Source organism: Tamandua tetradactyla, chromosome 9, assembly GCF_023851605.1.
Source record: "Tamandua tetradactyla isolate mTamTet1 chromosome 9, mTamTet1.pri, whole genome shotgun sequence".
Lineage (NCBI taxonomy): Eukaryota > Metazoa > Chordata > Mammalia > Pilosa > Myrmecophagidae > Tamandua > Tamandua tetradactyla.
The window spans coordinates 46,507,246-46,515,684 of record NC_135335.1 but is presented as its reverse complement, the minus strand read 5'-3'; the positions used below and the strand labels follow the sequence as shown (position 1 = coordinate 46,515,684).

The 8,439-nt window shown below is 43.0% G+C and overlaps 1 pseudogene; it reads left to right on the top strand.

Annotated features, from left to right (window-relative positions):
• Window positions 1-7,487: 7,487 nt before the first annotated feature.
• LOC143646085 (diphosphoinositol polyphosphate phosphohydrolase 2-like) lies at window positions 7,488-8,155 on the top strand (annotated as a pseudogene).
• The last annotated feature ends 284 nt before the right edge of the window (window positions 8,156-8,439 follow it).

Sequence of the window (8,439 nt, the reverse complement as noted above, 5' to 3'; positions counted from 1 at the left end):
ATTGCTGATTTGGGGTGTGGTTAGACTGAGAGCAGTAATCCCTTTTACTTGGCAGGGCCAGGGCTGGCCTCCAAGATAGTTTCCCTGATGGTGTCCTAAAGTCTCACCATTGATATCAATTTGAGACTGACACTCATTGGCCCAGTGTTTACCACAATGGCATCAGGGACATGTGCCTGGCACTCTAGGGTCTTGAGGTCACTGCGACATTTTTGACAGGTTTTTGCTGACAGTTTTATAGTGTTTTGCAAAGTGTCCTGCTTTACCACATTTGAAACAGTTTCCACCCTTCTTTTTTCAGCTTTGAAACACTTCTCTGAGGGCAGCAGCCATGGCTAATCCCTGAATATAGGCTGGCCCGATGTCTGCACAAATGTGAATCATTTCTTGAGTATTGGCCTTTTTTCTATAGGGTTTTAAAGCCTCCTTACAGGACTTATTAGCATTTTCAAAGACCAATTGCTTTACCCTTAATTTTCCTGTTTCAACATCCCCCACTATGTGCCCAACCGCAGTAAACAATCAAGCTACAAAGTCCTAAAATGGCTCATCGGGACCCTGCCTGACTGCAGTGATGTCTAAAATCTTTTCTCCCTTATTGGGTAATTCACATCAAGCCCTCCTGGCAGCTACAGCAATCTGTTGATAAGCCTGCAAGGTGAAACAAAGCTATTGTACATGTTGAAATGGACCTGTTCCCGTAAGCATTCCTGCCCTTATGGGAACTTGATGCCATTGATTATGCGCAGCTTGCTCCACACAAAGCTTATGAAAACTAGTTTTCCACAGCAAATAATCCCCAGAATTAAGATAGGTTTTAGCTATGGTCAGCCAGTCATGTGGAGCCATGGGAGAAGTTCTGAGGGTTTCCAACAGACCAAGCACAAAAGGGGAAGTGACACCATACAAGTTTCTCAAAGTTTTAAAAAGGACTAGCTCATGATAAAGCAAAGAATTAGTGGGATTGTTAAGGTCTAGTCTCTCCACGACAGGAGAAACCCAAAACTCAATGGTATCTTCACCCACAGCTTGAGCCCCAAGAATCCTTTTATAGGGAAGAAAGTGATGCATAGGAAGGGGTTTTAGACTCAGAGGTCACTTTCCTACTACTAGGAGCCTCACCAGCAGCAGTACTCAAATGAATGTCTTGTAAAACTGAATTTAGATAGTTCTCTTCCTTCTCTTCAGGGTCAGAATTATATATTTCTGTTCTTGCTCCTTCCTGTAATTTTATTTCATTACCCCCATCTGATGATTTATGCAGGGTTGGTTTCTCAGAACTAGGGGTGGTGGTTGGGGTGGTGGTGGTAGGTTTTATGGAAGTAGAGCTCTTTGAGGATAATTTAAGACTGTCATATCCCTGTATAACTTCCTTTAAATTTTTCTCACAACTTGACTCTGCTGTCCCAGTTTTCAGGAGCTGGCCACTATGTGTGTCAGAATCAATACCTTCCTGAATTAAGGACAACATAGAAAAGGTATAAATGGGTATTTTTTCTGGACCCTCTGCTGTGTAGTGGTCTCTTAGCCATTTTCCCACCTTGACCCAGTCTCCAGATTGACTGTTCCTTCCTTGGGAAACCAAGGGCAAGTTTCTTGAACAAATTCTAAAAAGGTATTAAGCTGGCTTTCCCTAACATCTCCTCCCCTAGCCTTAAGCATAGTCTTTAAATACTCACATATAATTCTTGTTCCTTTGAACCAGAATGTCCCATGATTATTACACCTGGCTATACTTTTATGTGCTCCCCCTTACCTTAGTTCCAAATCATGTGACACCACAGGAGCATTCCCTCATCTCAGGGTAGAGTCCTCCATATTCAGGTCCCTGTTCGGGTGCAACCTCCTGTAACAGTGCAGCTCAGTGTCAGGGCTGAAGTGAGGTGATGGGAAACTGAGAAAGAAACACAACAGACAGAGATACAGTTAAAGCTTGGACCAGGTGGGAATCTGAGCTTAGATGGAGACTCAAAGACCCCTAAAGGTTCAGCATGGTTTATTTTATAGGGTGAGGTAAAGAAAGTCAAAAATGTAATTAAAGAACAGGGGAGGAGGAAGCACGAGGTGAATCATCTGCTTCCTTGTGACTGGATGGGTCAAAAAGTTACACGTTTCCCAAGGCCTCCTTCTGCCCCAGACTCAAGCAGCTTGCAACACTTTAGCCTTTTCAGGACATCAGGTACCTTTTCCCACAGAGAAAACTTTGCTATATCTCTGCAGTGAACATGTGACCTCTGTCTCATCTGTGTCTGACAGCAATATCTGCTAGCATTCTCTCTAGGCTTCTTGTTTCATGACTTTCCCCTGGGGATGTGTTCCTTCTACATCTCCAAAGCTGTCTTGCTGCGTGGGCTCTCAGCTCTCATGGCACTGAAGCTTTTTCCAAAATGTTTCCTCTTTTAAAGGATTCCAGTAAACTAATCAAGACTCATCTGGAATGTCTAGAACGACAGCTCCCTGGAGATAATCTAATCAGGTTTCCAGCCTATAGTGCTGAATAGGGATTAAAAGAAATGGCTTCCTCCACAAGATGGATCAGGATTAAAACATGGCTTTTCTAGGAAACATAATCCTTTCAGACATTAGGCACGTTACCCTTACTGGTATGCTTCAATTCTGTGCCATCCTCCAGACCTCCCTTTCCCTGTCTCTTTTTTTTTCAGCTGACAGAACTCACTTTAGTATTTTGTGTAGAGTCAGTCTCTTGTTGACAAATTCTCTCAGCCTTTGTTTGTGAAAATTTTAATCTCTCCGTCAGTTTTGAAGGACAATTTGCCTGGGTGCAGAATTCTTGACTATACGTCTTTCTCTTTCAGGATCTTAAATATATCATACCACTGCCTTCTCATTTTCATAGTGCTAGTTTAATAGCCTGACTCAGTCTTATGTGGTTTCTCTTGTACCTAATAGATTGTTTTTCTCTTGCCCCTTTCAGGATTTTCTGCTTCTCTTCAACATTTGACAGACTGAATAGTATGTGTCTTGGAGTGGGCCTATTTGAATTTATTCTATTTGGAGTTCATTTGGGCTTCTCTGATTTGCATATTTATGTCATATAAAGGTTGGGGAGTTTTCCCACATTATATCCTCCACTAATCTTCCTAACCCTTTACTCCTCTCTCCTCCTTCTCGGACACCGATGATTCTCATATTTGCGTGTTTTGTTTTGTCCATTATTTCCCTCCCTGAGATCCAATTCAAAATTTTCCATCTTTTTTGCCGTTTGGTGTTTTGAGTGTTCAAAATCAGTTGTTCTGTCCTCTAGTTCACCTATTCTTATTTCTGCCTTTTCAAATCTGCTGTTGTGTGTCTCTACTAATTTTATTTGGTCTACAGCATCCATAATCTCTGTGGTATCTGCTATTTTTAAATTTATTCTTTCAAATTCCTCTCTATGCTTTTGTAGTGTCTTCTTAATCTACTTTATGTCATTAGCCATCCCAGTTTCTTTTGTTTGGGAGAAGAAAACAAGTTATTAATGATCTTGCAGGAAGGTACACACAACCAAAACATCCCTGTTATTTTATTTAGTAGAGTTATTTTAGCATCTTTGATTAGTTGTTCCAAAGTCTGTGTCTCCTCTGCTGTTTTAATTTGGTCATTAGGCTGGGCTATATCTATCCACATCTTCATATGGTTAGTGATCTTTTGTCTTCATGGCATGAAAATATCTTGATAGAGTTACTTTGGAAGTTGACTTCCTTCATTAGTCTAAAGCTTTGTATTTGTGGAATGAGTGTGGAACAGGATGTGGGGCATGGGGAGGGGCACAACAGTGTGGTGACAGGTTGCAGCACATGTATATGCATGGTGCAGGCATATGCACAGGCAAAGGATGCTATATTGGTGCTTGTGAGCTTGGGATGTAGGTAGCAGGGTTGTGGAGGTATGGTGCAGGAGCTGTGGGGTCAAGGTGCAGCTCGAACAGGTCTTGGAGTGCAAGAGCAGTGTGCAGTATGGTGAGAGGAGGGTGGGGGTGCTGAGCAGATCTGCTGAGGCTGGTACATGGGCAGGATGTGGGTGGGTGCGTGGAGCATGTGGGCCATGGGTATCAGGGTGTAGGGTACAGGACACAATTTGGGACACATGGAGGCAGGGTGTGGGTCTTGAGCAAGGGGAGAGGTCCAAGTGATGTGGATGCAGATGAGCAAGTGTATAGGGGTGGGGCACAGGTCTCAGAGGTTGCAGGATGTGTGTCAGTGTTGGGCGGGGCCCTGGCACAGGTGTGCAGGTGTGATGTTGTGGTGTGGCTGGGTTGCACACATGTGCAAGGCGTGGCTATGTGGCACAGATGTGCACGAGAGTACCTGCCAGGTTTGGGAGAAGGGCAGTTGTGCCAGGAGAAAGGGTATGACCATGTGTGTGGCAGGGGAGGTGGGATTCAGGAATCAAGAGATCAGTGCATGGATACATGGGTGCCTGGTGTGGAAAATGTGGCTGTGCATGTGCATGGGTCTGGAGTGTAGGGCCCTGGTGTGCAAGGGGAATGGGTGTGATAGCAGGGTGAGTGTATGGGGCCAGGGCCTTGGCGTGCACGTGCACAAAGTCCAGGGACAAAGGGGCGGATTATGCCTGCATTGGCGGGTGTGGGTGAGAAGAACAGGTCAGTGTTTACCCTGAACTGAGGTGCTGTGGCATGTGTGAGTGCATGCTTATTCCCGAATCAGGGAGGGGACGTGCCCAAATGCTGATATGCACGTGTGCAGAGCTCCTGGGTGGTGGGGCAGGGTTGGGTGACTGTATGGGCTTTGTGCGGGTGTGCCCTGGGTATGAAGGTGAGCTCCTGTGGGGGCAGGGAGGAGGAAGTGGGGTGAAGGAGTTGGGTGTGGTACAGGAGTCTCTGGAGGGGTGGGGCGAGACTGCGTGCTTGCACAGGAAAGGTCAGTGGGGCCGGGACAGCCTTGCATGCATGCACTGGATGGGCAAGTGGGGGTGATGGTGTGCAAGGGGGTTGCTTGGAGTGTGGTGGGGGACAGATGATGGGGTTCAGGTGCGTGGGGTGTGGGGGGAGTCATGGATCTGGGGTGGGGTGTCGCATGTGAGGGTTGCACTTTCAAGGAATGCAGCTTGACTTACTTCCTAGTCCCCATCTCCCTATCCGTTCACTCCTGAGGGCTCCAGGCCTCTGTTTGGAAAGGGGTACATTAGCTGTTTGCACTAGCTGGATGGCCTCTGGTTCTCTGCATATCAATTCTTCAGCTTTTTTAACCAGGGTCTCCCTATGTGGTGTAGAAGACCCTCCCAGGTCACGTATACTCTGGAATCGCTGTTCTGGTTGTTTTCCTGTTACTTTTCTAGTGGTTCCTTGAAGCAGAGGTGAACTTGATCTATTGTATTCTGCTGTCTTCTTGAAATTCTCCCTTTCTTGCTTTTTAAATCAAGTTTTCCTTAAGATTTGTGGAAACGATTATAACAACTACTTTGAAATATTCAGCTCTTAAATATGACATATAACATATCCTGTAAGCAATTTGTTTCATGCATTTTTCCAGTATATGAGTATACTTATATTTATCAATGGAAAACAGATAGTCTGGATAATGTATTATAGCAAATCCAGATACTGCCAGTCTTCCCCCCACTGCTAGCTTTTTGCCTCTTTTCTTATTTAGTGACCTGCTGGAAAAATTCAGTGAAGTGTCTCTGCACCACTGTTATGTTTCTGATATTTTTCCTCAGGGAGATGAAGATTTGGTTCATCATCACAGTCACACTGGCATGAGAGCTGTACTGTTGTCCTTTATTCAAGTCTTCCATTGGCCACATTTCACTGTTGAATATAATTAATTGTCAGCCAATTGATCTCTTTGTTACAAATATACCCTGAAATCTACTAAAGACATCTGTGATCAAATGAAATCAAATTGGGCACTTCTGATGATTAATAATGAGATCAGTGCTTCGTATGACTTTTTTCTCTAACCCAAGAGACCCTCAGTTGCCTTATTCCCCAGTTCTCACTTCTGAAGTTGTCTTCATTAAATGCAGAAATCTTCCAATACCCTTCACCACAACACCTGCCATTTCTGAGAAAATTTTTAGGTTTAAACTGTTTCCAAGTCTGTTTAAATGAACCTAGCCAAGATCTTGGATCCAAACTCTAAAACAAGGAGTGGGAGAATGAAATCTCATGCTGAGAGACACCCCTAACTCTAGAAATCAAGTATTTAATGAATACAGGTGAACAGATTGAGGTTTTCTATGCTTGCTCTCCTGGCTTGGAATCACAGCCCCATGTGCCAAAAAGGTCTATTCTAAGAAAACTGCACTCAAGATTGAACCTCAGTTCCTTGAGTGGATTGAACAAAAGAAAGAAAGTCTAATTCTTTTTTTTTTTTTACATGGGCAGGCACCGGGAATCGAACCCGGGTCCTCTGGCATGGCAAGCAAGCATCCTTGCCTGCTGAGCCATCGTGGCCCACCTAGAAAGTCTAATTCTTGATCACAATCACTCTGGACTCAGCCTCAGAAACAGTGACTATTCAGGATACATGCTAATATCCTGCTCTACCTAGGATAGGACACCTTTCAAATACTTTTATTTGTTTAGATTCTTGCACTCAGCATAGTTATTCATTACTCACTATTATGTTATTGTGTATCCCACATTTGTTGATTTCAAATACTAAGTACTGTTTCAATATAGTCATATGCCTAAGTTTGTTTATCCTTTAACCCATTGATTGGTATTTTAGTGGTTTCCAATTTATAGGTATTACAATGAAATCTGCAACTCATCTTGAACATGTAGTTGGTGAGAAAATTCTTGCTATTCTTCCATGAACAATAATTAAAAGAGATCTGTAAAAACTGCACAGTACCTAAATGTATTCAACACATCACAGAATTGAAATCACAGAGTGAAGAAAATATAGAGATGGTGAGGTGCTCTAAAAAGAAATAGGACCAAAACTCAAGCCTATTTGGTACAGTATCACCAGATCACAAATAAATTAGTAAGAAGTTTCAACCAATTATCATTAATAAATTTCTACTCTCAGTGTGATAAAGTTGCTGGAGTGAATCTCACAGAGGCCATATTCCTACTATCTTGCAGGGCTTTCTTCCAGAATCAGGGAGAATCCAACAAAAAAACTATATAGAACAAAAGAAAACAATTATCTCCCAGTGGTGCTTAATGAGAGAAACAGCAACTATTGTAGAAATTCACCCATAACTACCTCCAAAGTTCTACCACACAATAAAACAATTAATCTGCATGGGGAAACCAAACAAAACCAATATCTGATGGTCACTGGTGAGATCCAAAAAATAGTGGGAGTAGGCAGAGTCCATCATGGAACGTATGCCCAGAACCACCTCCCTTCTCTTCTATGAAGAATAACAGCCTTAACCTGCAGAAGAAGGGCTCTGAAATAGTCAGCTGAACACACTGCTATAAAACCAATGCAGCTTGGTCAGAAACATCTTGGAAAGAAACACACTCTACTCCAGTGAGGAAGGCAGAAATATATGACAGGCCAAGCACTGCCTCATGAAGAGGGGCAGGGGCACTTGGATGATGTCCCCACCATTGTCCATCCTGCTTATATCCCAGCCTTTCCCCAGCAATTTGGGATTTAGAAATTCCAATAGATGACAGGCCAGATATGCCTCAGGCACCAGGCCTGTGCCGCTGGAGCAAGCAGGAAGATGTGATGCTGCTGGTGAGCAGCAGTTGGTATCCAGACCAGTGGATTATCGCAGTGGAGGGATGGAGCTGGAGGAGGAGCCCAGGGGTGCTGCCCTAAGGCAGGTTTATGAAGAAGCTGTAGTCAAAGGAAAATTAGGTGGACTCCTGGCCATATTTGAGAACCAAGACCAAAAGCACAGAACATATCTCTATGTTCTTGCAGTCACTGAAATATTAGAAGATTGGGAAGATTCTGTTAATATAGGAAGGAAGAGAGAGTGGTTCAAAGTAGCTGATGCAATCAAAGTTCTCGAGTGTCATAAACCTGTACATGCAGAGTATTAGTAAAAACTAAGCTGAATTGTTCCCCAACCGATGGAGTGAAAGATCATTCTATATGTAAACTTAAGCCTTTTGTAAAAGTTTTACTGGTGAGTATAAATTAAAGTCCCTTCCCTTCCAGATAATAATGCCTTATTTGTAACTGCACAGACCTCCGGGTTGCCATCCAGTATAAGATAAAAAGAATCTGTGAGACCTCTACCACATATGCTAGCTCATGAAGACAGAGGCTTCTTTATTTTCCTTGGCAAACAAACATCGGAATGACAATTTTATTTCTTGGTATTGAAGAAATTGTACATCATTCCAAAATTTGCTTCATAGGATCACAATTTTAATTGATAAATTCCAGACTTGAGTTATTTCTATGTTGTACAATAACCATTTTGACAAAGGATTTAATTTGCTTTTTATAGGAATCTGTCCACTCGTTTGTCTTAATTTTTATAACTGTGTTATGCCAA